The sequence below is a fragment of the Giraffa tippelskirchi genome, chromosome 6 (assembly GCF_054371585.1).
Source record: "Giraffa tippelskirchi isolate mGirTip1 chromosome 6, T2T-mGirTip1v1.2.pri, whole genome shotgun sequence".
Lineage (NCBI taxonomy): Eukaryota > Metazoa > Chordata > Mammalia > Artiodactyla > Giraffidae > Giraffa > Giraffa tippelskirchi.
Genome location: NC_137280.1, coordinates 54,594,126 through 54,611,521, shown reverse-complemented (window position 1 = coordinate 54,611,521; position 17,396 = coordinate 54,594,126). Strand labels below are relative to the sequence as shown.

The 17,396-nt window shown below is 42.6% G+C and overlaps 1 long non-coding RNA gene and 1 pseudogene across 1 annotated transcript; both read left to right on the top strand.

Moving 5' to 3' along the window:
* Positions 1 to 1,386: 1,386 nt before the first annotated feature.
* On the top strand, positions 1,387 to 17,191 carry LOC145511413 (uncharacterized). The gene is made up of 3 exons (XR_014057837.1): positions 1,387 to 2,085; positions 5,439 to 5,558; positions 14,671 to 17,191. It is a non-coding gene; the product is annotated as an uncharacterized LOC145511413 (long non-coding RNA).
* Positions 9,157 to 9,807, top strand: LOC145510954 (large ribosomal subunit protein uL30 pseudogene; annotated as a pseudogene).
* Positions 17,192 to 17,396: the final 205 nt, after the last annotated feature.

Below are 17,396 nucleotides of genomic sequence, written 5' to 3'. Positions count from 1 at the left end.
TAAATGGCTTCATTCAAATTAGGAACCAAACCCAGCCCGACTGGGGGAAGGGTGAAGACTTGGACCTTCTCTGCCTTGAGGAAGTGGGAGGAGCCAAGTCTCCCCCCATCCCCTTCCCGTCGCCTCCCCACTCCCACCCCCACCCCCTCAGGGATGGGGCCTGGCGCTCGGGCGTCCGTGTCCCTGAGGCGGCCAGTGCTCTCATTCAGTACCTGTCAGAGGACGTAATTTTCTTTCATTTTCCCAAACAGTTAACTGACTTACTGGAGAGAAGGAAAATCCCTTCCCCTAGCAAATAAATTCTTCCTTACTCGGGATGTTCAGTCGCTCGGGTGTGTAACCCGAACAGCTGTTACCGCTGCGTTTACAGGGTTTTTCAGGAGAGAGAAGAGGGCTTTGCAGCCTTCAAGGGAGGCTGGCTGGACACAGGAGAGCCGGCCTGGGAGCCCTCCGGCCGCCCCATAGAAGGAGCGAGTTAAATCAGGTCTCTGGAGAGGGGCCCAGCTGTTAGCCAGGAGGAAGCCCGGGGAATGGAGAAGTGAGACCGTTTCAGCATCATAGCGTAGAGCACAGCCTCCCTGACCGGGGCGGAAAACCGCAAATGGAAAAAGAAAAAAACTGCTCAGAGAAGCCTTTGAGATCCTGCAGTAAGTACACTGCATCAGCACCACGGCTGGGTTCCCTCACCCAGAATCAAACAATCAAGCAAACAAACAAAAGCTTTTCTTTTTAATTGCACTGCCCCCTCTCCTGTCCAGTCCAAGGTTCTGAATCTTACAAGTGGCTGAGCTGAGAAAGGCAAGGCTTGCAGATCCTCCTGGTTTCCAAAGAGGGTGAGTTTGGTGAATGCCGCCCAGCCACGCAGGGGACTGGTACGCCCCCTCCCCGGCCCCGGCCCCGGCCCCAGTCCATCACCCTGGGCCCTGGAGCCTGGCTGCTGCTGCGGTTCTGTGTCACCCAAGTTGCAAGCCGATTCTGAGCTCCACGTTCTCATCTGCATCCTGCAGCCAACGGTGGCATTTCTCTCCCAGGCTTTGTGAGGAGTACATGGTGGTGCTAGAGGTAAAGAACCCGCCTCCCAGTGCAGGAGATGCAAGAGAGGAAATGGCAACCCACGCCAGTATTCTTGCCTGGAGAATCCATGGACAGAGGATCCTGGTGGGCTACAATCCATAGGGACTCTCACACAGGCACATGAGATTAGGTCCAAGAAAATCGCTTGGTAAAGCTTTCCTTCCAGCACTAGTTCAATCTTCACCTAATTATTGAGTTAAAGAATCACTCGCATAGAAATGTCATGTCTCCTCCCTACTAACTTTCCCCTCTCTTTTTTCACTTCTTCTTTTTTCATAGTATCGAGTTACACATTTTGTTATAGGTGAAGTCAATAAACATCTGATGAGTTAGTTACAAGAACACTGAGCTAAACAGATTTGGGTTGAAGTGCCCTCAGAACCATCCAGATGGGAAAAAAACACATCAACACATCAGAAGCTTTTCAGTGGTGCTCTTGTCAAATGACTAAAGAGCCTGGAAGAGATGTCTCCAGTGCGTGACTGTGAGAATTTGCTAAGACTGACAACAACGTACCACAGACTCTGGGGCTTAAATAGCAGAAGTTATTTTTCTCAGCGTTTTGGAGCCTGGAGGTCCAGGCTCAGGGTGTTGGCAATTTCTCCTGACATCTCTCTCCTTGGCTTGTGAGCGGCCACTCTTTCCACGTGTATTCACTTGGTCTTCCCTCGCTGTGTGTGTCCTCCTTGTGGTCTTTCCTCAATGTGTGTCCTCGGGCAGTCTTTCCTCGATGTGTGTCTGTGTCCTAGTCTCTCTCTGCTCCTAAGGACACTAGTCCTTTAGGATTCAGATCCAATCTCATAATCTCGTCTTACCTTAATCAGCTCTTTAAAGACCCTATCTCTGAATACAGTCACATTCTAAGGTACCAAGGACTGGGACTTCAGCACACGGATTTTGAGAACACAATTCAGCCTACGCATGCATGCATGCTCAGTCCCTCAGTCGTGTCTGACTCTTCACAGCCCTATTGACGAAGCCCTCGGGGCTCCTCAGTCTGGGATTCTCCAGGTAAGAATACTGGAGTGGGTTGCTATGCCCTCCTCCAGGGGATCTTCCCGACCCAGAGATCAAGCCAGCATCTCCTGCAGCTTCTGCATTGCAGGCAGATTCTTTGCCGCTGAACTATCGGGGAAGCTCTCAATAACAATAATAATGACAATAACTAAATAAACAGCAAAGACTAGGGGTTCAGATGTTGCCAGGGATGAGCCACAAGGGACTTCTTACAAAATCTCAGATGGATCCCAACACACAAATCTTTTGTTGGTTCTTTTGATGATGAACTGCCTGAAAAATGTATGGTATTTAAATTGTTTGTTATCTTCCAGTTAAATAAGTTCAATAATTCCTGGTTTATTTTTCTGTCTATGGAACGTTATATCAAATATTCATGTCAAGTTTAAAAGTTCAAATAATCATTGGAATGAATGACTAGTTGTGAAAAACAGTAAATAAATAAATTTATGGCAATTCAATTATTTTTATCCTGCCCCTCTCTCCCTTCCTTATTCCTTTGGAATGCGGAGGGTCCATGCTGTGAAGACTGTTGAAGGTCAGGGGGCCGTGGTATCAGGGAGGTAGATAGTGATGCTGAGAGGCAGGAGACGTGGATGGAGACATAAAGACTCTTTATAGTGGAGATGGGCCTTAAACTGGGCCCCTGAGTGGATCCATAGATCAATAGTTCCAGGTCTACCCCATTTGGCCACAAGCCCCTTCTCTACTGAGCTTCACGTAGTGTGTCTACTCTAGTTCAACAGAGTTCTTGCAGTGTTTTGCTACATGCATGTACCACAATTAGCTAGAGGGGTAGAATGGGGTGAGGGGTGGAAGGGAGGTTCAAGAGAGAGGGGACATATGCATAATTACGGCTGATTCATGTTGTCGTATGGCAGAAACCAACACAACATTGTAAAACAATTATCCTCCAATTTAAAATTAAAATAAAAACAATTCAGTTTTTGGATATCTAGGCTGTTTTCAATCTTTACTCAAAAGAGCATTGCAGTGAACATTTACATTGGGAGTTGTATTTTGCCTTTCAATTCCTTCTCACCTGAATTCTGACGTTTTTAGTGTTAGACTCTCTGAACCTGGGATAGCATTCCTGACTTGCTTCTGCTGGTTAGTCATCAGAACTGGGTGGCTCTTACACTCTCTCATTCTCTCCCAAGACACACAGACACACACACACACCCCAACGACACGTTTCCTCCTCAGGGCACCCAAGACAAAGAAGGAGCAGCCAAAGTACAGACCGATGCATCCCTAGATCCTGGAGCCATTCAGGAAGCATCCAGTCTTGGGAAGTAAAGCCTTTGAGATCCTGTTGTTGTTGTTGTTGTTCAGTCTCTGTCATGTCCAACTCTTTCTGACCCCATAAAGTACAGCACACCGGGCTCCTCTGTCCTTTACTATCTGCCAGAGCTTGCTCAGATTCATGTCCATTGAGTCAGCGATGCTATCTAACCATCTCATCCTCTGTCACCCCCTTCTCCTTTTACCTCCAGTCTTTCTCAGCATCAGGGTCTTTTCTAGTGAGTCAGCTCTTCGCATCAGGTGGCCAAAACATTGGAGCTTCAGCATCGGTACTTCCCAGTGAATATTTAGGGTTGATTTCCTTTAGGACTGACTGGTTTAATCTCCTTACAGGCTAAGGGACTCTCAAGAGTCTTCTCCAGCACCACAATTCAAAAGCATCAATTCTTGGGCACTCAGCCTTCTTTATGGTCCAGCTCTCACATCCGTACATGTCTACCGGAAAAACCATAGCTTTGACTGTATGGACCTTTGTTGAGATTCTAGGAGGGGTTTAATTCTGTTAGCTTAATCTCACCTGATTTGCCACCAAAGTAAAATGGAGAATTGTGGGGATTATTTCAACAACTCCTGCTACAATCTTGAATAACTTAACTATAGACTTTAATTTCATTTTTCTAGTATTCTTTTCAGCTTAAGGCTTACCCTAGAGCAATTGTTTCTTCCCTTTTTGAGTAAATATTTCAGAGACAATCACAGGCTAGGGAGTGCCCACTTGGTGCTTGGTTTACAGAATAAAGGTTATTTTCGTCATGATTTTCCCCTTTGTTTGGATCAGTTCCTAAATATTTACAGATTAAATTCTGACCTGTGGCACTGCTGGATCGTCAGAATTTGTCATATCAAAACAAAAGGATGTCTTGTTTTATTTATTCATTAATGTTTGTTCAACTGAGTAGAAGGGGAACCTCCCACCAACGGTGACACTCTGCCCTTCCAACAGGAAAGCAGTCAGAGGCGGTGTCAGTGAGTGTTGTTTCAATAAAACTTTATTTACAGACACAAGAATTTAAATTTCATTTTCATGTGTTATAAAATAACGTTCTTTCCTTCTTTTTAAAAACTGTGTTAGTCACTCAGTCATGTCCGACTCTTTGCGACTCCATGGACTACAGCCCACCAGGCTCCTCTGTCCACGGAATTCTCCAGGCAGGAATACTGGAGTGGGTTGCCATTTCCTTCTCCATTTTAAAACTATTTACGAATAAAAAAATATAAACAACTGTAGATATACATTGTACATTTTTTTTAAACTCCCACAACAACAGCAACAAATCATTTACAAACATGAAAACCATCCTTATCTGACAGGCCTTCCAAAAAAGGTGTTGAGTCAGACTTGGCCCCTTGGGGTAAAGCTTGCTGACCTGCAACCTAGAATTAACTGAGAAATGTCCAATGGTCACCATGCCTTCTGGTTAATTCCAGGAAATTGAAGGCCATTTGGCTCCAGGTGAGCAAGATAAGGTATACAGGCAAGAAGCGGAGCTTTCTCATGTTAAGTATTTCTTGAGACTGACTCTGCCTGTAACGGATCTGAAATTGCTGGATTCCCCTCACCCCACCCCACATTGCGTCCCTCCCATTCCCCCACCCCATTGAATGGGCTGCTTGATGCAGGATGGTTTTCACCAAGGGCCACAACATGTTTTGAATGAAAAAACACCTGCTTACTATGCGAAGCAGACTCAAAGGCAGAAAGCATAGCAAATGAAGTCTTTCCACCCAAGGAGGCTTTTCCGGTAGTGAAACTAAAGAAGCAGCAGCACGTACTGATGAATCTGTGTTCACATTTGTACCTGAGGGTGCGACGTGATGAGCATACCTGGGCACTGTCCACTGCGAGTGCTGCCCAGGAGAACCTGCTCCGTGGCTGTCTCAGGAGTGCCCCTGGAACTACCTTGAATGTCGAAGTCTAGGATGGTACCTCCTTTTTAAAAGAGCTATTTAGGAAGAAGTAGCAATAATAGCCTGAACTTAGTGCTTTCACAGCTCTCTGGCATCCTTAGCAGCATTCTCATGCTAGTTCTCATGTTTTAAAGCAAAGCAATGTCTGGAACAGTGTTGGCTGCTCTCAGTCCTACAGCAATCCTCGGTGCGCTCACATCCATCTTACAGTCAAAGCAAAGGAGGTTCAGCAAGATCATGGGCTATCAACACAGGTGAGACTCTAAGACTTTATATATTAACAACTACACTCCACTGTCCTCCTCCCAATTGTTTTGTGAAGCCAAAATTATTTCCACTTTAATGAGCAGAGTCAGAGACACTGAATGACTTACACAAACCTCATCAAATTACCACCTTATGACTTCAAGCCCAATATGGCCACTTCTACTAATATATGGTTAAAACAAAGTGATCAGGAAGGTGAGGATTTTGGGTTTAAAAACAAGAAGATAAAAACTCTAATATTTATGCTTATAACTTTACCCATTTGCAGAAAGCAGAAAAATCACAAAATTCTTAAGAAAACACAAAAACAAAGTAACAAAAGTAAGAGGTTCTTTATTAACATCCTGACAGCCCATCTTTTTAAAAAAATTGATATAATTGACATTGAACATTGTACTGTATCAGTTTCAGGTGTACACTGTGATGGCCTGATACACATATATATCGTGAAATGAGTACCACACAAAGTCACATCACCTCACAGAAATACAAAATTTTTTCCCTTTAAGATCTCTCTTAGCAACTTTCAAATATGAAATACAGGATTATGTTTGTAGTCACCATGCAGTACATGACCTCCCCAAGACTTATTTAGCTCATAATTGGAAGTCTGTACTTTTTGACTGTCTTCATCCATTTCACCTGGGCTTCTCTGGTAGCTCAGTGGTAAAGAATCTGCCTGCTAATGCAGGAGATGCACATTACAGCCCTGGGTCTGGAAGAGCCCAGAGAGAAGAGAAGGAAATGGCAACCCACTCCAGTATTTTTGCCTGGAAAATCCCATAGACAGAGGAGCCTGGCGGGCTATAGTTCATGGGCTTGCAAAGAGTCGAATATGACTGAGCACACAAAGACATCCATTTCACCTACCTTCACTTATTTTTCTGTTGGATTGGGTTTGTTTTCTATTGAGTTGTATGAGTTCTTCACATATTTGCATGAAAGTGAAAAGTGAAAGTCACTGAGTCGTGTCCTACTCTTTGCGACCCCACTGACTATACAGTCCATGGGATTCTCCAGGCCAGAATCCTGGAGTGGGTAGCCTTTCCCTTCTCCCGGGGATCTTCCCAACCCAGGGATCGAACCCAGGTCTCCCGCATTGCAGGTGGATTCTTTTACCTGCTGAGCCACAAGGGAGTGCACACATGCAAAAATGTGGTTGCTCAGTTTTCCCAATATCATTTATTGGCAAGACAGTCCTTTTCCACTGTGCATTCTTGGCTCCTGTCTCATAAATCTGTTGACCACATATTTGCTTCCCTTGTGGCCCCGCTGGAAAATAACCCACTTCCAATGTGGGAGACCTGAATTCAATCCCTGGGTTGGGAAGATCCGCTGGAGAAGGAAAAAGCTACCCGACTCCAGTATTCTGGCCTGGAGAATTCCATGGACTGTATAGTCTATGGGGTTGCAAAGAGTCAGGCACGACTGAGAGACTTTCACTTTCACTTGTGCTTAGTCTCTCAGTCATGTCTGACTCTTTGCAACCCATGGACTGTAGCTCCCCCGGCTGCTCTGTCCATAGGGATTCTCCAGGCAAGAATACTGGAGTGGGTTGCCATGTCCTCCTCCAGGGGATCTTCCCAACTGAGGGATCAAACCCAGGTCTCCTGCATTGCAGGAAGATTCTTTACTGTCTGAGCCACCAGGTTGACCACATATGTGCGGGTTTATTTCTGGGCTCTTACTCTATTCCATGATCTGTGTATCTATGTGTAGGCCAGTACCATACTATTTTCATTACTAAAGCTCTGTAAACTGTTTGAAATCAGGAAGTGCGATACCTCTAGCTTTGTTTTTCTTTCTTAAGAAAGAAATCCTTTTGGCTGTTTGGGGTCTTTTGTTTTTCCATAAAGTTAAGGATTATTTGTTCTGTTTCTGTGAAAAATGGCACTGGAATTTTAGGGATTGCACTGAATCTTTATATTGCGTTGTGTAGCATGGACATTTTAACAATATTATTTCTTCCAGTCCATGATCACAGAATATTCTTCCATTTGTTTGTTTGTCCTTCGGTTTCTTTCATCAGTATCTTATAGTTTTCAGTATACAGGTTTTTCACTTCCTTGGTTAAATTTATTTCTAGGCATTTTAGTCTTTTTTGATGCAATTGTAAATGGGATTGTTTTTTTGATTTCTCTTTCTGATAGTTGTTATTCATGTATAGAGATGCAACAGATATTTGTGTATTGATTTTGTATATTTCAACTTCACTGAATCCATTTTTCAGTTCTAACACTTTTTTGGTGGAGTCTTCAGGGTTTTCTATATATAATACCATGACATCTGCAAATAGAGACAGTTTCACTTCTTCCTTCCTGATTTGGATGTCTTTTATTTCTTCTTCTTGCTTACTGGCTCTGGCAAGGACTTCCAGTACTATGCTGAGTAAAAGTGTGGAACAGTGGGCATCCTTGCCTTGTTCTTGATCTTAGAGGAAAGGTCTTCAGGTTTTCATTGTTGAGTACTGTGTTACATGAGTGGAGAGCAGAATAAGAGAATATTGGTAGGTACACACACTGCAGACACACATGCACACACGTTACATTCATATTTATTTCTCTGTCCATATCTCCTTAACATGTGATTCTGTCTTTGCAGGAGACCGTAGGGCAATGCTGACCCCAGGTTTGGGATCCTGGTTTTTTCCTGACGTTTGTTGGCTTCCCAGGTGGCGCTAGTGGTAAAGAACCAGTCTGCCAATTCAGGAGATACAGATTCAATCCCTGGATCAGGAAGATCCCCTGGAGAAGGAAATGGCAACCCACTCCAGTATTCTTGCCTGAAGAATCCCATGGACAGAGGATCCTGGAAGGCTACAGTCTATGGGGCCACAGAGTCAGACACGACTTAGTGACTGAACACATTTGTTGGTTGGTATTTGGGTCTGCTGGGATGGCCACAACAAAATACTCCAGATGGGTGACTTAAATAACAGAATTTATTTTCTCACGATTGTGGAGGCCTGAACAAGATGTCTACCAGAGTGGTTTCTCCTGAGACCTCTCCTATGCCCATGTCCTCACATGGTCTTCCCTTGTTCTGTGTGTTATGTTCTAAACTCCTTTTCTTATAAGGACACCAGTCATATCAGATCAGGCCTACCTGTAGGACCTCATTTTAATTTAAATACCTCTAAGGCCATGTCTTCATATACAGCTACATTCTGAGGAACTATGGGTTGGGATGTAAAATATGAATGGGGGTGAAGGCAGAATACAATTTTTTGGTTGTTGTTTAGTTGCTAAGTCAAGTCCAACTCTATGTGACCCCATGGACTGTAACCTGCCAGGTTCCTCTGTCCACGGGATTTACCAGGCAAGAATACTGAAGTGGGTTGTCATTTCCTTCTCCACATGATCTTCCTGACCCAGGGATCTAGCCTGCCTCTCCTGCATTGGCAGGCAGATTCTTTATTGCTCAGCCACCATGGAAACCCAGAATACAATTTATCCCAAAACAATTAATTTATCAGAAAAATCAGCATGCAGTTTGGCAGAGGTCTATATGTTCTAAGTCAAGAAAAGTCAGGCTTTAACCAAACAAGCAGTAATAAAGATTTCAAGAGCTTTCCCGGCTGGAACCATGGAGGTTGCCAAAGAGAAGAAAAAGAAGGTTCCTGCTATGCCAGAAACCCTTAAGAAAAAGCGAAAGAATTTCGCAGAGCTTAAGATCAAGCGCCTGAGAAAGAAGTTTGCCCAAAAGATGCTTCGAAAGGCAAGGAGGAAGCTTATCTATGAAAAAGCTAAGCATTACCACAAGGAATACAGACAGATGTACAGAACTGAAATTCGAATGGCTAGGATGGCACGAAAAGCCGGCAACTTCTATGTACCTGCGGAACCCAAATTGGCATTTGTCATCAGAATCAGAGGTATCAACGGTGTGAGCCCGAAGGTTCGAAAGGTGCTGCAGCTCCTTCGCCTCCGGCAGGTCTTCAATGGCACCTTTGTGAAACTCAACAAGGCATCAATTAACATGCTGAGAATTGTGGAACCATACATTGCATGGGGGTACCCAAATCTGAAGTCTGTAAATGAATTGATCTATAAGCGTGGTTATGGCAAAATCAACAAGAAGCGAATTGCCCTGACAGACAACGCATTGATTGCTCGATCTCTTGGGAAATACGGAATCATCTGCATGGAGGATCTGATTCATGAGATCTATACCATTGGAAAATGTTTCAAAGAAGCAAACAACTTCCTGTGGCCCTTTAAATTGTCTTCTCCATGAGGTGGAATGAAGAAAAAGACCACCCATTTTGTAGAAGGTGGAGATGCTGGCGACAGGGAAGACCAGATCAACAGGCTTATTAGAAGGATGAACTAACGTATCTACCAGGATTATTTTTGTAATCTGGTCAGTTAATAAACAATTGAAACAAACAAAAAAAAGATTTCAAGAAATGAACAAGATCATAACTCCCTTCTTTGGTGGGAAAGCCATTCCCAGGCTTCCTCCAGGATTGTTTTCTCTATATTATTTGGAATATGGTTATATTCAATTTAGAATTTTAATTTTATTTTTAATGTCCTGAAAATACCCTTTTAGAATTTGTTGATTATTAAAAATTCATTATTTAAGATGGACCCTCAAGCTAAGCATACACAATTTATGAAATTTCTATTCTTCAAAACCTTCATTCTTTGTTTCGCAGCATTGTCAATTCTCTGTTTAAGCAGAAGCTTCACTGTCTCTGTTAACATCTAAGCTAGATTGGAACGGACACAAATTTCTTCCTTCATTTACTTCCACCCCATTTTTTTTTTTAAATAAATTTAGTATTCATTGGACCGAAACTTGCCACCAACCTCAAAATCAACCAAAAGTTATTTTTAGAGGGAAAAAAAGTGATTTCATCTTGTAAAGAATTGAAAACTCAGTTTCATGGTTAACCAAAGATGGTGTTCTTTTTCTTCTTGGTCTCTCTTTTCTCCTTCATGTGGCACAATCTTTGAAAAAGACCAGAGAATATTCCCTCCCACTTTGGTTTCAGTGTTCTAACAAGGCAGCTTCTGGGTAGAGAATGTTCTCCAAGGTAGCTGAGCAGACTGGGCTCCATCACCTTCCAGCTGGGTCGTTTGGAGCAGGACCGTTGAGCCGGCTGAGATTCCATTTCCCCTGCTGTAAAGTGGGGAAAGCTGCCAGCATTGAGACTCCCAACACATTGCAGATGCTCAACAATAACTTAGTGCTGCATAAATGGAGAATTAAAAGGAGATAAACTGAGCAAATACTTCAGCACATTGCCTGAAGGATGCAAAAACTTCTGCGAAGGTATTTATGAGCTTAGGAGAAGCGTCAAGAAAAAGGCAGTAGGAAAAGAGGCAAGGTTTATTCTTCCTATTTATAGATAGATAGGAGGAAGGATTGATTGATTGGTAGAAGAGCCTAAATTAAAAATGAGAGGAACTGCAACCCATTTCCTGTGGATGACCAGCCCACAGCTTTGTATCGATAGATCAGCATGGCAGATTACACAAGCCATCATCCTTTCCTCACATTGCATCTTGCTCTTTGGATGGACATCCAGTCTTCAAATCCAGCTCTTCTTTTTGCAGATGTGTTAGCAATCCCCCCTAAATCTCGTGCAGGAGTCACCCTTCCCCTGCCTTTGCAGTAAGAAGCAGTCTGGGAGTGGGGGCGCCCTGTATTCTTCCCAGGGTGTCTCCCCTTCCCTCCTCCATCTGAGCTGTGCTGGAGGGTTCACGGCTTGCAGCCTGGAGATGCTCAGACTTTGACACTGCATTGGACGCCGCAGAGTTTGAAATGCTGAAAACACAATCGTTCCTCTTTCTCTACCGAAACCAAGTGTTCTTTGCATTTCCCTGAATTTCCTTGTTTCTCTTCTTCTCTTTCTCTGTTAATAGTATCTACTGAGAATTTCCCAGGAGCCAGGCCCTGCCAAGTCCCTCACAAGCTGTGTCTCATTTGATCCTCACACCAGTCCCATGAAGCCTTGTTCTTTCCATTTTAAAATTCAGAACCTGAGGCCCAGGGAGTTCAGTAATGTCCCCAGGCTTGGGTTCTGGCTAAGAGAGCAGCCAGCAGCCAGCATCCAACGCCCTGACATGTGACCTCTCAGATGCTGTGGTTAGTGTCACCCTTCCTTCACCCTGCACCCCTGCCCTCCAATACCAGCCCCTCAGTCTGCAGGAATTCCCTAGAGTAGCTTCACCTTGTTCCTCCCCACCCCTCCTAACAGCAGCAGTGCCTCCTTATCCATTAAATGAAGTCACAGCTCTCTTAGCCTCAGCATTCAAGCTGCATGCTCCAGCCTCAACCCCCCTGTCCTTTGTTATCTAAATTGCCCACAACCCCTCTCCATGGCTGACCCACTTTTTAAAACTTCTTCCCCAGATGTTACACTTCCTACACATACACACACACACACACACACATCCCTACACTTAGGATGTGTGTCTACATGTACACAAACATATACACATGCATATAACACACCCCACACATCCCTGCATACCCACACTCCTCCATGAAAGCACACACAGACGTGCTTACACACAACACACTCTGACACACAGCCCCCTGAGCACAAATACATATCCCCACACACAAATTTCTTTACATATGCTCACACCTTTCACACATACATCTGTATATACACATACCCCCATACACACACCCCTACACACATATAAATACCATTTCTCTACACATGTCCCTAAATACATACTCTACATACACACACACACACACACACACACACAGTCTGCATTACCATACACACACTGCACACAGGCACAACCAGGCTGGTATCTGAACATGAGTGAAAAAATTAGGGCATTTTATCATTTCACAATTCCAATGAGGGGACTGAGGGAAATTTTCTTTCTTTGTTAATTTTTTTTAATGAAGTATAGATGATTTACAATGTTGTATTAAGTTCTGTTGTACAGCTAAGTGACTCAGACACATATATACATTCTTTTTTTACATTCTTTACTATTATGGTTTATCCCAGGATATTGAATATAGTTGCATGTGCTCTAGGAACTTGTTGGTTTGTTTGTTTTTTTAAATAATGTGATTTGACAATAAATGTACACCAAGGAGAAAGGTCTGGACTTCCCAGGTGGCTTAGTAGTAAAGAATCTGCCTGCCAATGCACAAGACACAGGAGACACAGATTCAGTCCCTGGGTTGGGAAGAAGCCCTGGAGGAGGGCGTGGCAACACACTCCAGTATTGTTGCCTGGGAAACCCCATGGACAGAGGAGCCTGGCAGGCTACAGTCCATGGGGTCACTAAGAGTCAGACATGGCTGAGCAGCTGAGCACAGCAGCAGCAGGAGAAAGGTCAGTTAAAGTAACACAATCACGCAGTCTTCAGGAAAACCTCTATCTTCTCCTAACTTGCTGAAGGTTATTAGTAATTCTTCTTCCTTCTGACCTTTGGCTTGGTTGTGACTTTTGGCTCCACATCCACCAAGAGGCGAGCCCAGTTTTTCAGGTAGCACTTTCCGCAGTATCTCTCCTTCTAACAATCTCTATAATTGACTTAGTTTTTCACTCTTCATCTGCCCGCATTGTAATACCAGTCCCAGAATGCAGAGCTCTTTATTTTATGTGTTCACCAGTCTTCCCAGTGCCTAATACAATGCCTGGCCCATAGCTGCCACTTGGTAAATATTGGTTGGATGTACGAATAAAAGCTTTTCTTCCTGGAAAGAAGGAATTCTACAACATTTCTTATGGAGACGTCCCTGTGCAGAGGAGACATTTCCAATAACTTGAATTAGATTGTATGAATGACTGCAAATTTTAAAAAAGGAGGAAAAAGACATCTTTATGTTTCTTTGTGTGTCACGGCTTTTCTTTCTAAAGAATTATGAACCTGAAAGCAGGGAATTCGTTTTGCTTCGTCACAATGAAAGAGTGTTGCCATCTCTTTTTAATGGGAAGCTGTTATTATCATCATTATTATTAGGTTACTGGTGAGTTTTTGCAGTACATTTCTTTTTGTTGTTGTTATTTTTTTTTTAATTTTCCTTTTGCAATACATCACTTTTGTATGGTTCAAGGGGTAAAAAAAGTCTTTTCAGTTCAGCTGCCGTAGCTTTGCAAAACGTTGGTAAAACATAGAGATTCAATTAAGAGATATCTTAGTATCAACAATTTAAGAAGAAGGAAGTACTAGAGCTTTTGAGAGTTCAGAGAGAAAGCTCAACTTGACACTGGTGTCCTTTCTGAGCTATCATCATCTCCGGGTCTACAGTTAAAGTTCTTTCACTTCGAAAAGAATGACAGCAGATACCTTCACATAAGGACTCACTTCTCTTGTCATCCTCGGATCTAAGTGTTTCACATTTATGAGGAGTAAAGTACCGTGTACAATAAAACCATTTCCGATGTGTCAAGTTTTATAGTGACTCATGCATCTGTCTAACCAGATAAATGTAACAGGACATCCTGTAGTTGCTGAGCAGTTTTTCCAATGCTTTCAAGTTTTAATTCTTTCCCTCTCCCTTCTCTCTCTCATTCTCTCTCTTGATTCTCATGAGATGCAAACGCAACCACATTTTAACCCAATGTATGTTAGCCGCTCAGTCATGTCCGACTCCACGACCGAATGGACTGTAGCCCACCAGGCTCCTCTGTCTGTGGAATTCTCCAGGCAAGAATACTAGAGTGGATAGCCATTCCCATTTCCATGGGATCTTCCTGACCCAGGGATCAAACATGCATCTCCTGCACTGCAGGCAGACTCTTTACTGTCTGAGCCACCAGGGGAGTCCCTTTAACCCAATACTAAAACATAATTGTAGTCACAATTACATGCAAAAAACAGAAAATGTTACAGATACTATTGGATAAGGACAGATCTGATCACATCCCTACAAAATGCATTTTCATTTGGGGCACAAATCCCTTTTCTGTTGATTCTTATTCCATCATGTTCTCCTCTCCCCTCACTCCCACTCTTGTCAGGTGCTTGGTTTTGGCTGTTTTTCTCTTTTACTGGGACACAAGGAACATCTCTGAAAATAGGCTAAAGGATGTATAGTTTTGTTTTGGTGACACGCTGCCTTCTACAGAGTTCCCAAACCTCCTTTGAAATGATTTTGTATTTCTTCCAGTGGATCGGAGAGAGAATGACCCAATCAAGTAGACAGCAGCAGAGTGGGCCACCAGTTAAAACAATCGAGGATTCACGAGAGGAGGACAAAAATCACCTAATATGTAGGAAAAGGATGAACAATGAAGACATTAATCCAATTATTATTTAGGTTTTACTTGAAGAACAAAACATATTGTTTCTTCAGCTAATAACAATGACCCTCAGTAAACATTAACAAATTAAGCTGTATTTAGTTTTTCACAAATGTCCTTCAATTTCTTAACCTATGTTTCACCAAGAAATTATAGTTCAACTCAAGTTATAACAGAACTCAAGTTACATTCCACAGGGTAAGTATGTAATGAGTCGAACTGATCCAACATTTAATTATTGGTATTAATATATTTACACTAAGGTATTACATGGCTTCAATAATTATTCTTTCTGGCCCTTTACTGGCTATGTGACATTGGGCAAGTTACTTAGCATCTCTGAGCCTTGCTTTCCTCACCTGCAACCTAGGGATTAACAGTCCCAACAGCAAATCACTGTTGTTCTGCTTAGCACAGAATGAAAATGAAGGGAGTGTGAGGTGGCAGAAGGACCATAAGTGCTGAAGTTGAAAAGCCTAGGTTCCATCCTGGAAACACTGATGTTTTATACTAGTCTAGTGAAGGAACTGGCAACCCACTCCAGTATGCTTGCCTAGAGAATCCCCATGGACAGAGGAGCCTGGCAGGCTACAGACCATGGGGTCGCACGTTTCAGACATGACTTAGCAACTGAATCACCACCACCACCAGTGTTAGACATGAGTTTCTCTTTTCTCCCCTGCCATCTACTTGTACTGAGATGAAACAAACATCAGCCTGTGAAGCCCCCTGGGCCCTCCAGGCTATTGGTAGCAGCTCCTATATTTCCTTTCCTGGCTCTCTGATCCTTTTCTGTGACATTAAAGTGAAAAATAGCAGCAAAACTACAGATTTTTGTTGGGGAGAGAAAATAAGTAGTGTTATTACCCTATATAGATGATTTCAACCTGTAAGTGTTTCCCAAAATAGATCACAGTTTTGTAAATATGAAGCATATATTAAAAATAGTTGATATCCAAGAGATTTTATGTGGAAAATATTAGGCACATATAGAAGGGGTTTGATAACACTATAGCTGTCATTTCCATTTTATCATTAATCCTACAGCTATTGTATTAGCCAACTCAGCATCACATATGCTGGCTGGGCCACTGTTTTCTTGATGAGAGCATTGTAAGGCATCCAGGATGGATTAATTGATGGAAAAGCTGGAAACAGAACCCAATTTCAGAAAATTCATTGCATCTTTGAATTCTCCTACTTCTCAACAGAGGGGCTCTGCCATGGCCATTTTGGACTTAAAACCTGCTGTTTGACAAGACCAGCTGAGGGGTGGGGGAAGAGGGTGACACTATTTCTTATTTCTGTTTCCAAGCTTATGTCACATGTGTGTCATAATACAGCCCTATATACACATATACATATATATGTACAATTACGGCTTCTCTGGGCTTCCCTGGTGGTGCAGTGGTAAAGAATCCACCTGCCAATGCTGGAGACTTGGGTTCAGTCCCTGGGTCAGGAAGATTCCCTGGTAGAAGGAAATGACAACCCACTCCAGTATTCTTGCCTGGAAAATCCCATGGACAGAGGAGCCTGGCAGGCTACAGTCCATGGGGTCACAAAAGAGTTGGACATGATTTAGCAACTAAACAATAACAATGGCCTCTTTAACTTCATTTCATGATTTGTCTTAAAATTGACATTTTTTTCTCAATCTGTCTGTAGCATAATGTGTTTGATACAGCTTAATTAGTTCTCTGTCATTTCCTGACCCTTTTTTTTTTTTTTTTTGGAGCATGTTTAGGGTTGAAACCCAGGTGCTGCCAAAGAAATAAGTCAAAATGAACAATGACTTCTCATGACCATTTTCACTCTACCAGACTGTGCTGATTACATCAGCAATATTCTAAACCTTCAGGTTCAGATAGCAAAAGGTCCGTAGTAAAGGCACCATAGGAGATTTAGTGTTGGTTTTTCTAGTCATTGTAAGGTTTCTTTCTTCCCGTTTCACAGAAGTATCTAGTTGGGTTGGTTTATAAACCTTCACGATAGCTGGTGAGATTTAAAGTTCTTAATACAAACAATCTTCTTACCACTTCTTTTGTATGTAGATGCCCCTGAAATTATTTTCCTTGTTGAAACAAAAAGCTGCTTCTGATTGGTCTAAGTAAAAATACTGCTTTATTCTGCTCAATTAACTGCTCCAGGGCGTAATGAATCATTTTCTTGGGTAAAATGCTCTGAATTGGCAATGAAAGTCCTCACAGAAAGTCTTGCTGTCAGAAGCACAGATTCTGACACCTGGAAGTTACTGTAGATGCCACGCAGACCAAACCCTAAGTTTAAAGCTGAGGAGATGGTGGATTCATGTCAATGTATGGCAAAACAAATACAACACTGTAAAGTTAAAAAATAGATAAATAAAAAAAAAAGGAGAAAAAAAAATAAAGCTGGTGTCATAGCTCATGATTGGTGGAGCTGAGGCCAGAACTGAGCTCCTACAATTTCTAGATAATGTTCTTTCTACCAAAGAAAGGTTATTTTTTATTGCCAGCTGACATTCTAGAGAGCTTAGTCTTTTTTATGAAAAAAGGCATCACATTTTTGGTTTATAAAATTAATTTTTTAATAATTTTTTTGAAATATAGTT